This window comes from Papio anubis, chromosome 10 (assembly GCF_008728515.1).
Source record: "Papio anubis isolate 15944 chromosome 10, Panubis1.0, whole genome shotgun sequence".
Taxonomy (NCBI): domain Eukaryota; kingdom Metazoa; phylum Chordata; class Mammalia; order Primates; family Cercopithecidae; genus Papio; species Papio anubis.
The window spans coordinates 49318021-49337270 of record NC_044985.1 but is presented as its reverse complement, the minus strand read 5'-3'; the positions used below and the strand labels follow the sequence as shown (position 1 = coordinate 49337270).

The following is a 19250-nucleotide window of genomic DNA, read 5'->3' as shown; positions in this document are numbered from 1 at the left end:
TTTTTTTTTTTTTTTTTTTTTTTTTTTTTTTTTTTTTTTAGAGGGAGTCTCGCTCTGTCGCCCAGGCTGGAGTGCTGTGGGGCGATCTCAGCTCACTGCAAGCTCCGCCTCCTGGGTTTACGCCATTCTCCTGCCTCAGCCTCCCGAGTAGCTGGGACTACAGGCGCCCGCCACCTCGCCCGGCTAGTTTTTTTTTTTTTTTTTTTGTATTTTTTAGTAGAGACGGGGGTTTCACTGTGTTAGCCAGGATGGTCTCGATCTCCTGACCTCGTGATCCGCCCGTCTCGGCCTCCCAAAGTGCTGGGATTACAGGCTTGAGCCACCGCGTCCGGCAGCCCTTGCCACTTTTTCAGAAACTCCCTAAAGCTATTTACCTGGGAGAGAGCAATAATTGAATTGAAAGGCCTATGGGTAGAGCATGGATATGGTTTCTCCTAAATTATTTATCTTGGGTCAATGGACTTTCCCCTTTCCCTGGGCTGACCTTTCTCCACCTTCTTCATTTTACCATAAACTGGCACAGTCAAGTAAGGAGCACAAACTTTCTTTGCAGAAGTAAAGATATTTTAGGGTATAAACATTTTATAAATTATCTTAGATATATGTATATGATCTTACATTGCTAAATTAAATTAACTTAACTGAAAGTACAGTATTTAACTGAAAGGTTAAATATCCATTATCCAAAATGCTTGGGATAAGAAGCGTTCTGAATTTTGAACTTTTCTGGATTTTGAAATATTTGCATCTATATAATGAGGTACCTTGGGGAAGGTACCCAAGCCTAAAGAAAAAATTCATTTATGTATATCTTATTCATATAAGCTGAAGGCAACTCCCTACAGTATCTTTGATAATTTTGTGAACAAAACAAAGTTTTGACCTCACCCATCAGATGAGGTCAGGTATGAAAATTTTCACTTGTGGCATCATGTAGGTGCTCAAAAAGTTTTGAATTTAGAGCATTTTAGATTTCAGATTTTCAGATTAGGGATGTCCAACCTTTATTAATATGGCAATTTCATGCATTCTATCTTCCACTTAATTTATTTCACTTGATTCTAACTCACATCTGAGGTATTGAAGACATTGTCTCCTTTTTCTGCCAGAGTATAGTCAGTCCTATATATCAGGTGGAAGAAAGATCCTTAATACTATTCTGAGACCCCCTTAGTTACACTATCGCTGTACTGCTCTTGGAAATCTCTGAAGTCACTTCTGTGCAGATCACAGAGCAAGCAGCGAGTTCAGATTCCCTGAGCTGGGCCAGCTCTCCAAGGAAGGTCAAAGTCAGTATTTTGCAAAGTGTGCTACCTGAATGAGCAGCAGTAGCATTACCTGGGAGTGAGATGGTTAGAAATGCAAATTCTCAGCTCCCATCCCAGATCTACAAATCGGAAATACCCAGGAAGTAGGGCCCAGCACTCTTTATTTTATGAAACCCCAAACTGGGCGATTTTGCAGCACACTCAAAATTGAGGATCAATTGTGTAATTTAGTTTCCTTTTCAACCTCTTCATTCATAAACATGGCTCTTTCTTGGATGTGGCCACACACCAGCCCTAGATAGTCACATAAACCAGCACTGAATTCCTAGTTAAAAATCTCTTCTTTGACCTTTCCTGGTGTAATTCCTAGTAAAATTTAGTACAGAATTTATATTAGTCTGTTCTCATGCTGCTATGAAGAAACACCCAAGACTGGGTAATTTATAAAGAAATGAGGTTTAATTGACTCACAGTTACACATGGCTGGGGAAGCCTCAAGAAACTTATAATCATGGCAGAAGGGGAAGCAAACACATTCTTCTTCACATGGCAGAAGAGAGAATTTCCAAGTAAAAGAGAAAAAGCCTCTTATAAAACCATTAGAGAACTCGTGAGAACTCACTGTCAGGAGAACAGCATGAGGGTAATCGCCCCCATGATTCAATTACCTCCCATCACATCCCTCCCATGACATGCGGGGATTATGGGAACTACAATTCAAGATGAGATTTGGTTGGGGATACAGCCAAACAATCATTCTGCCTGTGACGCCTCCCAAATCTCATGTCCTCACATTTCAAAACACAATCATGGCTTTCCAACAACCCCCTAAAATCTTAGCTCATTCCAACATTAACCCAAAAGTCAAAGTCCAAAATCTCATCTGAGGCAAGGCAAGTTCCTTCTGCTTATAAGGCTGTAAAATCAAAAGCAAGTTAATCACTTTGTAGATACAATGGGGGTACAGGCATTGGGTAAATGCACCTGTTCCAAATAGGAGAAATTGGCCAAAACAAAGGGGCTACAGGCCCGTCTAAGTCCGAAATCCAACAAGGCAGTACTTAAATCATAAAATCCAAAATACAATAGGGTAGCCATGAAACCTTAACGTTCCAAAATGATCTCATTTGACTTCATGTCTCACATCCAGGGCATGCTAATGCAAGAGGTGGTCTCCCACAGCGTTGGGCAGCTCCGCCCCTGTGGCTTTGCAGGCTACAGTTCCCCTCCTGGCTGCTTTTATGGGCTGACATTGAGTGTCTGTGGCTTTTCCAGGTGCATGGTGTAAGCTGTCAGTGGATCTTCCATTTTGGGGTCTGGAGGACAGCAGCCCTCTTCTCACAGTTCCACTAGGCAGTGCCCCAGTGGGGACTCTGTGTGGGGGCTCCAACCCCAAACTTCCCTTCTGCACTGCCATAACAGAGGTTATTCATGAGGGCTTCGTCCCAGCAACAGACTTCTGCCTGTACATAGAGGTATTTCCATACATTCTGTGAACCCTAGGCAGAGGTTCCCAAGCCTCAGTTCTTGACTTCTGGGCACCCACGGGCTTAACACCATGTGGAAGCCACCACAGCTTTGAGCTTGCACCCTCTGAAATAATGGCCTGAACTGTACTTTGGCCCCTTTTAGCCAAGGCTGGAGCTGAAGCAGCTGGGACACAGGTGACCATGTTCCCAGCTGCACAGAGCAAGGGGTCCCTGGGCCCACCTCAGGAAACCATTTTTTCCTCCTAGGCCTCTGGGCTTGTGATGGGAGGAGCTTCCGTAAAGGTCTCTGACATGCCCTGGAGACATTCTCCTCATTGTCTTGGTGATTAACATTCAGCTCCTCATTACTTATGCAAATTTCTGCACTGGGCTTGAATTTCTCCCCAGTAAATGGGTTTTTCCTTTCTATCACATCATCAGGCTTCAAATTTTCCAAACTTTGTGCTCTGCTTCCTTTTGAATGCTTTTGCCACTCAGAAATTTCTTCTGCCAGGTATCCTAACTCATCTCTCTCAATTTCAAAGTTCTACATATCTCTGGGGCAGTGATAAAATGCCGCCAGTCTCTTTGCATAGCAAGAGTGACCTTTACTCCAGTTCCCAACAAGTTCCCCATCTCCATCAGAGTCCTCCTCAGGCTGGGCTTCATGGTTCATATCACTATCAGCCTTTCGGTCAAAGTGTTCAACAAGTCTCTAGGAAGTTCCAAACTTTCCCATATCTTCCTGTCTTCTGAGCCCTCCAAGTCTCTAGGAAGTTCCAAACTTTCTCACATTTTCTTATCTTCTTCTGAGCCCTTCAAACTGCTACAACTCTGCCTGTTACCCAGCTCCAAAGTCACTTCTACAGTTTCGAGATCTTTATAGCAGCACCCCACTCCCTGTGGTACCAATTTACTGTATTAGTCCAGTCGCATGCTACTATGAAGAAACACCTGAGACTGGGTAATTTATAAAGAAAAGAGGTTTAATTGATTCACATGTCCACATGGCTGGGCAGGCCTCTGGAAACTTACAATTATGGCAGAAGGTGAAGCAAACACATACTTATTCACAGGGCCGCAGAAGAGAAAAGTGCCAAATAAAGGGGAAAAGCCCCTTATAAAATCATCAGATCTCATGAAAACTCCCTCACTATCACAAGAACAGCATGAAGTTAACTGTCCCCATGATTCAATTACCTCCCACTGGGTCCCTCCCATGACATGTGGGGATTATGGGAACTACAATTCAAGATGAGATTTGGGTGGGAACACATCCAAACTATATCAGTGTTGGATGTTTCATAAGTATTTATTACTAATTTCAACTCATTTCATTCATCTAAGGATGCATTTAGTAACTACTGTACATGTGTTTGACTCCTTGAGTGGAATAGGGGATACAAAAGAAAGTTAGATGGTTACCTGCCCTCAAGAAGCAAACATTCACTATGCTGGGCTCCATCAAACCAAGAATACTCTCAAATTCATGTTCTACTCAGTTGCTTTATTAATCCACGTCTTTCTGCATAAATGTTATATTAACAATGGAGATAACTGACAGCAATAGGAAGATACATCACTGTCCACTCTTTTGAAAATAAAATCTCTATTTCCACTCAGATTTTACCACTATTCAGATTAGCATATTATAGCATATTATTTTCTCCATTTTAAAGAGTGTGAAATGCATAAAATGTTCACGCATATCTGAGTAGGGCGAAGGAAAAAAAGATATTTTAAGTAAAGTCTTGAAATAAAAGTAGGACAGGATATAAATTTTAAAATGGTTCACTTCAAACAAGATGCAAAGTAATTCATAAGGGAGAGACTCCAAGACACAAAGTAATACAAGATGGAAACCTATGTTTAAAAAGTACATTTTTATAATAAGATATTGCAATGGGAGCAGTTAGAAACCATGTTCTTCTTCCCCCCACACTCCCCAGCTTCTTTAGGAAAGGTAGACTTCTCAAGAATCAAGCACACTTAATTGGGCTACAGGGATGCATGTCCCAACATGACAAAAGGTGGTACTTGGTACTCTTCTTTTCCTTTCTCACCTCCTCAAGAATGAGAAGGGAAGATTTTGAAGAGATAATAAGAGAATTAAAAGTCTCTTTTTTCCTTTTAGTTAAATTAGGGGATGTCAAGACCTGAAGATATGGAGTTATAGGTTCATGTAAGTTCTGTCTTGGTCTTTAAAACTGAAAGAGACTGAGCTACACTCAGGTCAAAGGAAGTAAGGAACTGTTTGCTAAGGGTGTGATCAGTATTTAAGCTAACAATTAAACATTCACATAATTACTGGGAGTCATATTCTTAACATATACCTACACCCATGGAACACCTGTTAAGTAAAAAATTGCTTGTGTAGCAAGGAAGTATAATACCTGTCCAATTTCATTGCCTTTAAAAAATACTCCCTACATGTTCCCTATGTGAGTATAAAAAAATGTCATGACAAAATTTGAAGGCTGAATGATCCATTGTTTACCAGTATATAACCCTTAATCTAGACTTAATAGTGGAGTGTTAAAGGGAGATGTGGTTTTCTTCTATATCACCTACATCATCTTTCTAGGAAAGAAAAGAATATAAGGATTTAGGGAGAAGGCCCTATTAATAAAGTGTTGTATACTGATTTGTTTGTACTGTGTTGGAGGATTGCAATGTATGACTGACTAGATACAGAGCCAGGTGAGGATAATTAATGCCTATCCTATAGCTGCTGTACTCCTTAAATACCTACATATTATATTTTTGTTCCTACAGATGAGGCCAAATTAAACTTGGTAGTATACAGCAAATGAAAATGCGCCAAACATTACAAATTGTCTTTACTTAATTTATTTATTTTGATTTGTTAGTTTTTAGAGACAGGGTCTCTGTTGCCTAGTCCAGAGTGCAGTGGCATGATCATGGCTCACTGTATCCTCAACCTCCTGAGCTCAAGGGATCCTCCCACCTCTGCCTCACCAGTAGCTGAAACTACAAGCATTCGCCACCACCATGCCCAGCTAAGTTTCCAAAAAATTTTTTGTAGAGATAGGACCTTACTATGTTGCTCAGGCTGGTTTCCAACTCCTGGCCTCAAGCAGCCCTCTCACCTTGACCCCCCAGAGTGCTAGCATTACAGCCATCAGCCACCATGCCTGGCCCTAAAGTTGGCTTTTACAGCACCAAAGCCCAAAGAACAGAGATAAAGTTGGACAGGCATTAATCTATTCTAATATGAAGAGCTGAAAATCTAAGCATAGAAAACAGCCATTTTATCACAGCTATTGTTGTTCAATTCATGAAACACATGCTAGTCAAGGGCACCACCATTTCTCACTTAGACTAGGCCAAGGGCCTCCTAATTATTCTCTCGCATCCACTGCTGCAAGCTTTCAATGTGTTTTCAAGGTTGCAGGCAGAATGACAAATTTAAAATGCAAATCTGATCATGTCAGGCTATGGCTTAAAACTCTTAAGTAGCTTCAGATTGCCTTAGGATAAAGTTCAAAATCCTCGAGATAGCTTATAAAGTCCTTAACAATCTGGCTTGTCCAACCTCTTCATCCTCATTTGAGCCACTGGCCTTGTCATTGATATTTCAGCTCTAATAATCTTGCAGTTACTCCAATTTGCAATTTCTTTCTGGTCTTTAGGACATTTGATATACCATTCCTTCTGATCTACTTTTTAATTTATTTTCATAGCATTCACCACCTTCTAAATCCGTATTATTTATTTATGTATTTCTATGCTTATTACTTACTGTTTTCATCTCCTGATAAAAAAAAAAAAAAATACAAGAGCAGGGATCTTTGTTTTCTTTACAAATGTTTCAAGTGCCAGGAACAATGCTTTGTATACAATAGGTGCCTCAATAAATATTTGTTCAGTGAATTAATAAGAGCCTTTAATTTCCATACTTTAATATCTGTTTTTTTCTGCTAGACTGAAAGCTCCATGAAGGCAGAAATGCTATTCATCTCATTTACCACTCTAACTCCCCTAATAGCATATTTGGTTGAATGAGAATGAAAATGAGAGATGAAACTGATCCCAAAGCCTAATACAATTTTTTTTGCTCGCGAGCAACACAAAAGCCAATTCTAGACTAACTTAAGCAAAAGATTTCTGTTGGGAAAACACTGGACTAGTTCATGCAATCTACGATAGAGCTTGAAACCAAAACTCAGGAAACAGGAACTGGGGCAGCTTCTGGGATTATGGCTGTAAAAATTGCTTCTCTGGAGCTCTGCAATTACCAGGTTTAAGCTCCAGCAACTTCTCTCTGTGTCACAGTTCAACTGTAATGTTCCAAAGGCTCAGCAACATTTTGACCTGTCTTGGTTCAGGTGTCTGCCCCTTGATCATTCAACTACATGGCCACTAGGCAGAGAGGAAAACACTGTGAACAGGGGCCCACCTGGCTGGGTATGACTCCAGAGACTCAATCGCATTTCAAAGCCAGTATCCTTTCCTCATCTGTCATCGATTTATCTTTTTTTGTGCGTTTATCAGTATAATCCATGAATTCACGTCTTGGCCACATTCTCAGTTAGGGATTCCCCTTTCCCTGCACCCAAACCTCCCTGTCTATTGCAAACTTTAATTAAGAACTACTTTATTTTAAAACATTAAATAAGCATGTTATGATCTCAGAAATCTGTTATTTTTCATTAACACATACTACTTATTTAGTATTTATATTAGATATGACCATTGTGCAGAAGCTTGTGAGCACATTTATGAAAAAGTAGCAGAAAAGTATAAATGTTTCCATCTCTCTCTGCAAGAAACAACTAATAAAGAAATAACACTAGATTTTCTGTGATTATAAGGCAATTGTTTCATTTAACATATCTCTGTCCTATTGGGAAGGCAAAGCTAATGGTGAGTTCAAAGGGAAAAATATCAGAAACCAGAAGCATGTTAGGAGGAGGGTTTGACTAAAAATGTCAAATCAAGAGGATGGATAAAAACATATATTTTAATGCCTGTGGAAGAATGGCTGAAGTGAACCTTTGGGTATATCTTGAAATCTTGTTCATTTTACTCTCTTTTGACAGTCTAAAAATTCCATGGTTTTCATAGATAACTCACTGAGTTCTTACTATCCCACTGATATTCATCTAATGTTTAATCCTTTTTTCTTCTTATATTTTACCCCTATTTCCTTTCCGTTATCTATCATAAGGAATTGACCACAGAAAACATGTCTTAAGAACACCATACATCCCCATGTCTGAGGAGCAGGTAACACGATTTGTAGAACAACCTCTTAGGGTTGTCAGATTTAGTAAATAAAAATATAGGACGCCCAGTTAAATTTAAATTTCAGACTAAAAAAATGACATTTGGGATATACTTACACTAAAATTTATCTGAAATTCAAACTTAACTGATAAATCTACTTTTTTGTTGTTTTTTGTTAATCTGACAGCCCTCATTAGTGCTCTTGATGAGAAAGGAAATGACTGTGCAATCAACTAAAACATCTAAATAGGAAAATCCATCTAGACTGGAACCACATACATGAAAATTCCTGCCCTTGAAACCCAGTAAATAAAACATGTAAGGTCATTAGGGTGAATCATGAATTTACCAATCTGAAAAAGTTTGAGTGCTGAGTGATGGTTAACAGAGCAAGCACAGGCCTGCCTATCACTGATGTAGGAAGAAATGAAATTGACAGGAAGTAACTCTGGCATGGCAAGAATTTTCTTATATGGTAATGGGATGTTTGCTTTAATAAGATGTTATTTCTTTCCTGGCCGGAAAATGAAAAAAAGGTGAGTTGCGAGTTCCGGGTTCATTTGATCTTCAGGATCCTTATTTCATCACATTGTGTAGTGCATGAGCCTTAGGGGGTATTCTATCAGGAACAATAGGAGGCATCAAGAGCCCCTCTGTTCACTTTTACTTGGGAGATTGGGTTTATCCTTTGCATTGCTGATTTTGTATTTAAGCAAAGTGAGAGTAACTTTTAACTGCAAGGATCATTAACAAAGATTCTTCCACCTTTGTAATTTGGCAAAGGTGGAAGATTTTAGATCAACGGGCATGTTACACAACTTGCATTACAAGGTGGCATGAGAGGAAGGATTTTCTGTGATTTGTGAAAGTGCAAAATAATCTACTTTGCATTCTTCCAGTAAATTCTTCCAGCAAGTACAAAACACTAAGAAACTATGATAAAGTTCTATTCCAATGAACTTAATAAGGCAAGGGTGCTGGTTTCCATCAGCAATGGGTTGAGGGCCCAGGAAACACCAGTGTCTGGATTGAGTTGCATAGGAAAAGAAGCTTTTCTTTTTTAGCTTTACTCAGAAAGGAATGTAATTTTAGTGTTTCTTCTGATTGCTTCACCAAATTCAAATGGTGAAGTGAGAGACATTGTAAACAAGCTGATGATAATACCTGTGAGTGGCTCATCTGTGATAGAGGGTAGGAAGAGTTTAGCTGGCAAAAATAAGAATATTCACAATGTCAAATTATCAACCAGATAGTCTACCGGGTGAGATAGAGGATGAAGAGGACAGTGGCTTAATTGATAGTATATAGGTTTTATTACAATATTCAAGAAAAGAGAGCTCAGTTAAAAAAAAATCATGCTATGATGCTTTTATAATTTCGAGAAATAGCTTTAATTAACCAAATGTTCTTAAATCTCTGAATAAATGTTTAACTGTTTAAATTGAATCCTTTTCATTTCCAACTTTTAAAAACCATGATTTTGAATAATCTATAATGTTCTGCCCTTATACTATTATGTTAATCAAACGCTGAATATAGTCTAAACCAAGCTTGTCCAACCCGCGATCCATAGGCTGCAATGCGGCCCAGGACAGCTTTGAATGTGGCCAAACACAAATTTGTAAACTTTCTTAAAACATTATGAGTTTGTTTTTTGTTTTAGCTCATCATTTATCTTAGTGTTAGTATATTTTATGTGTGGCACAAGATAATTCTTCTTCTAATGTAGCCCATGGAAGCCAAAAGATTGGACATCCCTGGTCTAAACGCTTTCCTAAATAAACTAATCATAATTTTAAGCAGTGCCCTTCTAAAAGAAATGACTTCTTTAGTAGGTTTCATAAAATCAGAGCAACTCTGAATTTTTTCCAGGCTTTTGACTCAGTTCTATACGATTTTTGTTGTTCAACCTTTAAACAAATTCTCTTCCTTCCTTTTCTTTTTCTTCTTACTCATTGCACTCTCATATTCTTTGCACAGCAGCCTGTAGAGTTGGGATAGAAGAAGAAAAATGCCACCTCTTCAAAGCTGAGTACTATATAGTGACATCACATTTCCCTGACATCACCCATAGTGGAAATAAATTCCAAGTGTCATTTAGAAGACCCTCTCTTTGCTACTACCTAGCTCTTTGTTTTCCTAGCCTTAGCTGCTTTCCCTAAGGGTGCTTCAAACCCAGCACAGAAGTTGTGTCAGAGGGGTTCAAACCAGAGTGACCCCATCTTGAGTGAGGGCTAGAAAAATGAGGCTGGGACTTGCTGGGCTGCATTCCCAGAAAGCTAGGTATCCCTAGCTTCTGGGTGTTTACAGTTAAGGGAACAGATTGATAATGTTTACTAAGTACACTCAGACTTGGGAGTGTCCTAATATCCTGAGATATCTTAAGAACAAAAGCATTCTTAATTTAGCTTTAAAGATAATAACATTGATTCATGCAAAATATAGTAATTAAGAAAATTAATCCTTTATCACAAACCCTTGTAGCAGAGCACATCTCCCCATGATCTTTTTTTTTCATCCTATTTATACAAGCATTGTACCTAAGGTGGACGCATTCCTCCTCTTACTTTCGGGAACACCCTATTCTGTCTATGAGTAGCTGTTCTTTCACCACTTTACTTTCTTTTGCTTTGCACTGTGGAATCGCCCTGAATTCTTCCTTCTGTGAGATCCAAGAACCCTCTCTTGGAGTCTGGATAGGGACCCCTTTCCTGTAACAATTGTATATGCTTGTGTTTGTTTAATTTGTTCTATTATTTGTTCCCAAGGTTTAATTTAATGTCATTTATTTGTCATACTTTGTGTGTGTGTGTGTGTGTGTGTGTGTGTGTGTGTTTTCCTAGCATAAAACATGAAGACCAGGGGAAGTACAAGGCAGGAGACTATTATGTAAAGAGATATGGGAAGAGGAAGAGGACTTAAATAGAACTGCTATGTGCCAGCTACTTTACAATCTTTATCTTAGTGAATCTTTACAACAATCTTGGCCATGTTACCCTCATTTTACAGTTAAAGAAACCAAGTTGCAGAGAGATTAACTACTTTGTCAAAGTTTCTTAGCAAGCCAGGATTAGAAGTCAATACATCTATACTATGCTTCCTCCCACTGGGGTCTTTTCCAGCAAATCACAGATGGTAACTACAATGCATAATATTTTTAATTTTTTAAAAAGTGCACATGCATGTTGGGGGAATGCTCCTTTGAAAGCCATATTGAATGTAATTGTTTGTTGGAAGGCATGACTTTTAGGTCATTCAAACAATTACCACTGGGTAAGAAAAAGTGCCTTGAACATTTATCACTTCACATATTCTGAGAATAGTTATGCATTTTTCTAAAAGAAAAAAAGGATATATATTTCTACAATACTAGAGTCATTTCTGCCTAAAACCATTTGGCAAGAAATTAGCATATCTGCCGCCAAAACGAGGAATCTGGCAATGATTTTACAAGGTAAAATCCCACAAGGTGTTTCCATGGGGCACTACCAATGTGAAAAATGCTGCTGGTGGCTTGCCAATGTGAGAAGCACAAGTTGGCCAAATGTACTCCACTTGTCCAGGTGTCTGCTTAAGCCAAGAACCCTGGGAGCACTCCTGGCTAATAAATATTTTTGTTGGAGACATAATAATTGTGGGGTTCCCAAATTATTTATGAATTCTTTATGCCAGAATTGTTTGTGACTTTGAATTAAAGGACTGAGTTACTTTATATGCGGTGGATCACATTTCTGCAGTTTGATGATTTGCAGTTTGAGAATTTGATTAAGAAATGAACACTTTCCCCAGAAAAAAAGTGCACATAGCAGAAATGCATGCCATGTATTATGGACTCCCAGGATAAAAACCTCTGCTCTGGTGATTGTACCATTTCCCCAGCTTTGATGGGTATCCAGAACTTGGAGAGATGATTCACCAGGAACACATTATTTCAAAGTATAAAAGAAGTTTATAAACCTGTTGCCAACATTCCTTTTACGATCAGGGTCACCCACTTCCTAAGACAGTGCTCTTTCCAGCTCCTTCAGTTTCTTCTGGCGTCTGTGCTAAAGGACCTACTGCATCTGCTGGAGACATTTCCAGGGGATTTCTTTACTGTTGTCTTGGCTGCCATACACTACTCAAACGACTACCCAAAACTGGCCTCATCTGCAACTTTGTGGCTTGAGGAATACTCAACAGGAACGGTTCTAGGTTAAGGTACACTTTCCTGGACAGTACCTGTCTTTCCTAAAAGGTGGTTAGATAGCCTCATTCCATTTATAATAACTCCAGTTAGCCTTTAGTGAGCACCTACTATGGGTCAGATGCTCTGTAACCATTCTCTGTAACCTTCCACCACATTCTACAAAGTAGTTTTAACAAAGGAAACTGAGGTTTCAAAAGTCTAGATCACTTGCTCAAGGTTTATAGCTGACCCAGTCCTTCTCTGAAAAATATTCCTTGACCAGTACCACACTGTGGTTAAGTGGCCTCTCTGCATTCACACCACCTGGTCTGTGCATTTATCAGTACTTATTAGACTGTGTTATAATCCCTGTTCAACCTAATGTTTTTCTCACACTTGATTATAAAACACTTTGTGAACTGAATAGCTATTCCAGTGCCTGCTCAGTAAATGAATGGACATAAATTTGGAGTCTGAATCCTGGAGCAGCTACTCACAAGTGGCATAATTTTAAGTAGGAAGATTAGTTCTCTGGGTCTCAGTTTGCACTTGTATCAAAATAAGGGGGACAGGCGCAGTGGCTCATGCCTGCAATCCTAGCACTTTGGGAGGCAGAGGTGGGTGGATTGCCTGAGGCTGGTAGCTCAAGACCAGCCTGGCCAACATGGTGAAACCCCATCTCTATTAAAAATACAAAAATTAGCTGGGCATGTTGATGCATGCTTGTTATCCCAGCTACTCGGGAGGCTGAGGCAGGAGATTCACTTGAACCCAGGAGGCAGAGGTTGCAGTGAGCCGAGATAGCGCTACTGTACTCCAGCCTGGGTGATAGAGTGAGACTCTGTCTCAAAAAAAAGGGGGGGGGGGGGGGGAGGGGATGGGCAGGGCATAACTGGTAAAACATAGGCTCTGATACAAAGCAGACCCCAGTACCTGAGAATCAATGACAAAAGCCATGACCTCTGTGCAAAGACTTCATACCCGCTTCCCTCACCCCGATGGCTAAATTGACTTATGTCCTGCTGATAAAGAGAGGGACAGCTATTCTGTTCACTAAGAATTACAAAGAGATTCTGCATGACTCTCTCTGGCTGGGAGGTACTCAGGAAGCGTTCCATGTTGCCTGTACTTGTGTGCCATTGTAATCAGTATTCATACAAGGTGGCCAGAACTTGGTTTTGAATGCCTTTTGCCCCTAAACATTGATCATCATTTGGCATTTGACAAAATGGTATAGTGGAATACACTAGTTTGAAAGTCAAAAGTTCTTTCCTAAGGTTAACTTTTTTTATTTTTTGAGATAGAGTCTCACTCTGTCACCCAGGCAGTGGTGCATCGCCACTCACTGCAAGCTCTGCCTCCTGGGTTCATGCCATTCTCCGGCCTCAGCCTCCCGCGTAGCTGGGACTACAGGCGCCCGCCACCACGCCTGGCTAATTTTTGTTTTTTTTTTTTAGTAGAAACGGGGTTTCACGCTGTTAGCCAGGATAGTCTCCATCTCCTGACCTCGTGATCTGCCCACCTCGGCCTCCCAAAGTGCTGGGATTACAGGCGTGAGCCATCGTGCCGGGCCCCTAAGGTTAACTTTTAAGATGGTGTTTTAGTCATCAAAACCAGAGGAAACAACCAAGAACATGACAAGGCTTTTAAAACTGTTGAAATTTGATCAAATGCCTGGTGTAAGCCTATTTTTCCCTCCCTAACAACAAAAGTACCAAGTGAAGTCAATGAAAAATTTATTTTACATGCTTGCCATTAAGACTGAAGAATAGTACTTAGCCTAATTCCTTGGACAATTTGCAAGACTTACCACATTGAGGAAAAAAACACATGGATCTAAAAGAATTAAAAATTATTATTATTGCATCACTGGAAGATAGCATTTTTTTTCTTCTTAGCACTTAAAAAGTTTCCCGTTGTCCTTTAGAAAGTTTCTGATTGAATAGCAAAACAGATGAGGCAATGTAAATCAAAGGCTATTTAAGATAATGATATCCTTTTCCTTTAGGGGAATTATCTGAATAGTGTGAAAGAAAAGGGACTTTAAAAAAACATTTTCCTCATAAAGTACACTAAAATAGACATCAGAATAAAATATGGGCAAGCTTTAGAACTTTACCCATCCAAGCACTGGGATCCTGCCAAAGATACTGCACAAAAAATAAAGGAGATTTAAAAAATTACAACCCCAAGTAGAAAAAAATACTTTGGACATTCTTCAAAGCAAATCACCACCTTAGGCACAATATAGATTTTTATTATTGAAGGCAAGGACAGGGAACAATAGTTGTTCAGCCTGAAGCTGACACTGCATTAAGCAGCAATTAGTAAAAAAAAATAATATATAGTGTAAAATTAACTACTGGATTTTCAAGTCTCAGTAAATGTTCTATGGAAATGTAAAACTTGTTCACAATAGAAATAAGTTGCACCATAGTCATACAATCTTTTGAAACTTGGACATTCACTGTTTAGAGCAGATTCACCCTTTAAACAAGTTTCACAAAAGTAGAGTCATGATATTCCCGCAATCTACTCCGAACTGGTTACCAAAAAGCACTTCTAGGTATGCTACTATTAAAATAATTTTTAAGTAAAAATGTAGACATATTTTTCTAAATTTCTATTGGAAAACATTGTGACTAAATCAATTGATTCAATATTTCTAAACACCAATATGATATTCAGGGATGATCACCTCACGATTCACACAAATTAGCACTTTTATGTCATTAGGTAGAATTAGGTGCTTTATACACCATAATAACACTGGCTCAGCAAACATTTCTTGGACACTTTCTATGAGCCAGGCTCCCCTTGTACTTGAAAAACTTATAGGCTATAGATGAGATAGAAACTCTGGATGGAACAGAGATGAATAACTACTGCCTTAATTGCATAAAGTCAGAATGGAAAAATAGTAGAGCAGAGGCACAAAGATGGAAATTTGCAAAGTCTTAAAGGATATAAAAAAAGGGAGCTCAGAAAAGCACATATTGCCACATCATACCTGGGGATTTTGTGGAGACTGTACTTCTAGTTGGAATGATTGAAGGTACATATCTATGAAGCCACATATAGTTTGAACCTTGATGACCATGCTGATTGCCTTCTCTACTTATCCATTCAAATTCTAACCTTTAATTGCTCAGTATTACCTAGGATAACCTCCAATAAATTCCTGGTAGGTTTCTATTTTTGGAAAACACATCTCTTCCTCATCCATTGAAACCTAAGATGTTTCATGAGGATTTTCTGTAACTATAAGTTTAAGCTGAACTTGCCTCATCAGCACCAGGGAATCAACTTGTGTGGGTTGAAAAATGTTAATATTAGCTATCATCTATAATATTCCTATTATGTGCCAGGTATGTATCATGTCATTCCGTTTTCATAAAAATCCCTTGATATAGAGACTAATATTACCACTTTGCCAATGAAGAAGACGAGGCTTACAGGTTTCAAGTACCATGTCAAGGCCACATGGCTTGCAAATGTCAGAGAACATTGTGTAAACAACTCCGGGGTTGGGACTTGAACTTAAGTTCTTAACAATTCCCTTATTCAGCCTCTTCACATTCCATGATATAGCTTGAAATCACACATAATATACAACACAATAAAAGCTTTTCCTATCAAGAAAACAATATACAACATTTTTCTGTTTTTTTTTATTGTTCATAAATTGACCTAAATTTATAAGGTTTTACTATATTAAACAAAGTTACCCAGGTTTGTTAAAGTAAGAATCTTCAGGCCTTTTAATATGCTAGTGTGCAAAAGAGGACCAGAATGAGAAGTTATTCTCCAAATATGCTGGACTAGATCTCATTCTTACAGTCTTTTGATACTAGGTTCATGGAACTAACACTCCTTTAGATCAAGTTCTTCACTGTATATGAGAACACCTACTAAAATGGCATTAGCTGCTTTGTGTTATATTAGTGAGATTTCAAAGAAATGGTGGTTGATGGTTCAGTTGTCTTACTTTCCTTATTTATGATTGGGGAGAGTGTAAGACATGAGCATGAACACATGTGACTAAATGCATTTCTAAATGAGTATGTGGATTCATAAGCTTGCATGGAGACAAAGAACTGAACAACCAAAAATTCTAGCACTGTGGTGCTAGCACTGTGGTGAAAGGTGGTGAATTTAATGCCAGGATTTGAAAATGAGATGGACCACAAGTCCCCAGATTGGCAAGAAGTATATGGAACCAATGATTAGTCAAATGGAACCAAAAAAATGGTCTCTTTGTTTTTATTTGTATATCTGTTAGATATTCCTCATTTTCCTATTTGATATAAAGTTCAAATTCCTGTTGATAGTTCAATATTACAGATTCTCATTGTACCAACAAGAGAAATTTTTCATTTATTTGGAATTCAAATGATTTTCAACATTCTGAACACAAGACAAACTAAAAATAAATTTTGTTTATTTTTTATGTTCCTATACTATATGTATGTATCTGTCAGGAGTTCAGTATATAGTAGAAGTATGGAGGAAGGTTTCTCTCTTTCTCTGTCCAGAAAAGTCAAAGTAATTTAGAATTGAATGTAAAGCAAAGTTCAAAATTGATTTTTGAATTGTTCTAAAAGGACAATTATTAACTATGTTAAAAATAATATATATTAACATTTAAAAAGAGACAATAAAATTATAAAAAGCATATAAAATTATATATAAAAAGTATATAATAGTAAGAAGCTATTTGGTGTTGGAGAATAGTTGGGAATAGTTTTGTCTTTTGCAGTAAGTAAATATAATGGTTGGACTAATAATTCTTATGCCGTGAAAAAAACCTAAACTGACTTTCACCTTGCTCTACAAGGCAGTATGATGTGTACTATATTTTTATTTCATGACAGCTATTAGCATTTTTAAAAACTGGCCTTTATAGTCATAAACTTTAGCTATTTGGAAAATCAGTTTATATCATACAGATTATTTTCCAACTCTACTAGACAAGGTATTACTATAGCATTCCTATAGGTCTAATAAGATCTTTAAAATCATTTTATAATTTTATTGTTCTTATAATTTTTAATAAAATTGATGGAATTTTATGTAAATTCTAGAATAGGCAATAAAAAGACAATTGTTTTGTTTATTTTAAAATATTATATTAAAATAGAGAAATGTGATTATTTTGAATATTCAATTATTTTGAGCATTTTCCTTCTACATGTTTCAGTAATTTAGTTGTTTTTTTTTTTTTTTTTTCTATTTCATAGGCTCCAGAAGTTCAGGAGAACAAATATAGCAATAATAAAACTTAAAACCTACACATGTGATTTTGAGATGACAACAGTTATTTGTAGATTTTAGACTATGTTCCACACTGCTAGACTGAGTAGAACATGTTTGCCCTGAAATCTTTTCCAAGCCTACAATATGGTCTCTAGTTTCAAGTGATGACAAAGACAGACTGGTAATCAAAGAGCAGGAAATTCATTTTTGAAAAATCCTCAAAGATTCCTTTGAAGCCTGATATAACACTATCTCTTTAAGTAGACTAAGTGCATATCCCCAAAGATTTGTTTTTAGATTACTCTATTTATTCTTTTACTTCTCAAATTTGATTTGAATTGTATTTACACAAATGCATTTTTTTTCTAGATACGTTTAGATATTCAGACTACAGACTTACTGTGTATATGCTGCTGAGATTTGTATGGAAGTAGCATGGCTCGAGCTATTGCAAAAGACTTCAAAGTTTTGAGTGAATCTGCATAGAGACATAAATTATCCAGGATATTCAAAGCCATAAATTAGTTGCAGGACATATATAGCTCTCTCGTGGTTCACAGAATCACAACAATTCTCTTTATTTCACATTTGTCTATTATCACGTTTTCTCCAAGAATCTTCATGGGCTTTCCTTCTTTGCCCTCACTGTTTTTATTTCCATATTCAGAACATGCTCTGTGATAGAAGTTGCATTTACAAAGTTAAAAGTACTGGACTACCTAAATGAATGTTAAACTTGGTTCTTTTCTCCCTCTCTGCCTATAACACACACAGGGATTAGTAGACACAAACTACAGGCGCTACTGAATTAAATATAAAATTAAACATTTTAAGAAAAAAATTGTTGGATTAAATATGATGTACCACTAAAAATATTTTCTTTGGCTGCCTGAAATACATATATATATATATATGTGTGTGTGTATATATATGTGTGTATATACATAATATATGCAATAATATGTATAACATACATATATTTTTATACATATGTGTGTGCATATATATTTATTGTTTTAAACATATATATAAAACAATTATATATATATAATATTATATATATATATAAAAGCAAAGCCTATAAATATTGTTTGGACCGGAGGACAGCATATTCTGACCAACATAAAAAGAAAACAGCTAATTTAAACAATACTCCTTTTACCTGAAGTCATTATTGAAAGTTTCAAAAGAGAAACACTTTAGAAGAAAATGTCAGTTTTTGAATTTTTTAAAAGCTCATACAAAACATGAATTCCTTTTCCTAAATTAATCTCAGGATCCTGGATAAATGTCATACTGTCCCTATAGAGTGATAAAGGGTGAGAATCTGGCCCTGAATAACCACTAAGTGAATTTCATAAATACTGGAAATAACTGTCCTTCACTGTTTTAAATAGCTATCCTCCTGTTTTGGTTTCTCCTCAAGGCCCCCTCTATTTTACAGTAAAACATATTGTTGCCAAAATACCTCATCTTAATCATTATAATAAAATTAACTCCCTCTTTTCAGGGCAAAGAAAGTAATTAAGTTTAAATATGTACTCGATCTTTGTATGTAAGCTTCATAAAATTCATTTTTAAATATCTTCTGCAAATATAAAAACATAAAGCAGTCATTTCATGGCTAAAAGCTATTTTTGCCTCTTCATCTTTTCCAACATATTTTCATGCACATACAACCTGTAATACAGACAGATGCACAGTTGATGCAAATGAAAATAACATTTTTTAATCAACATTGTAACTGCTGAATTGATATACTTAAATGCTTTAATGATAGGAGTAAACAGTTTGATTGTACTGTTTTAATTAAGTTTGTTTGAAAATATGTTTTAGAAA

At 37.3% G+C, this 19250-nt stretch overlaps 1 protein-coding gene across 3 annotated transcripts in view; it reads right to left on the bottom strand.

Annotated features, from left to right (window-relative positions):
- Window positions 1-19250, bottom strand: part of CSRNP3 (cysteine and serine rich nuclear protein 3) — a 221467-nt gene that overhangs the window by 92909 nt on the left and 109308 nt on the right. The gene's annotated exons all lie outside the window — the stretch shown is intronic.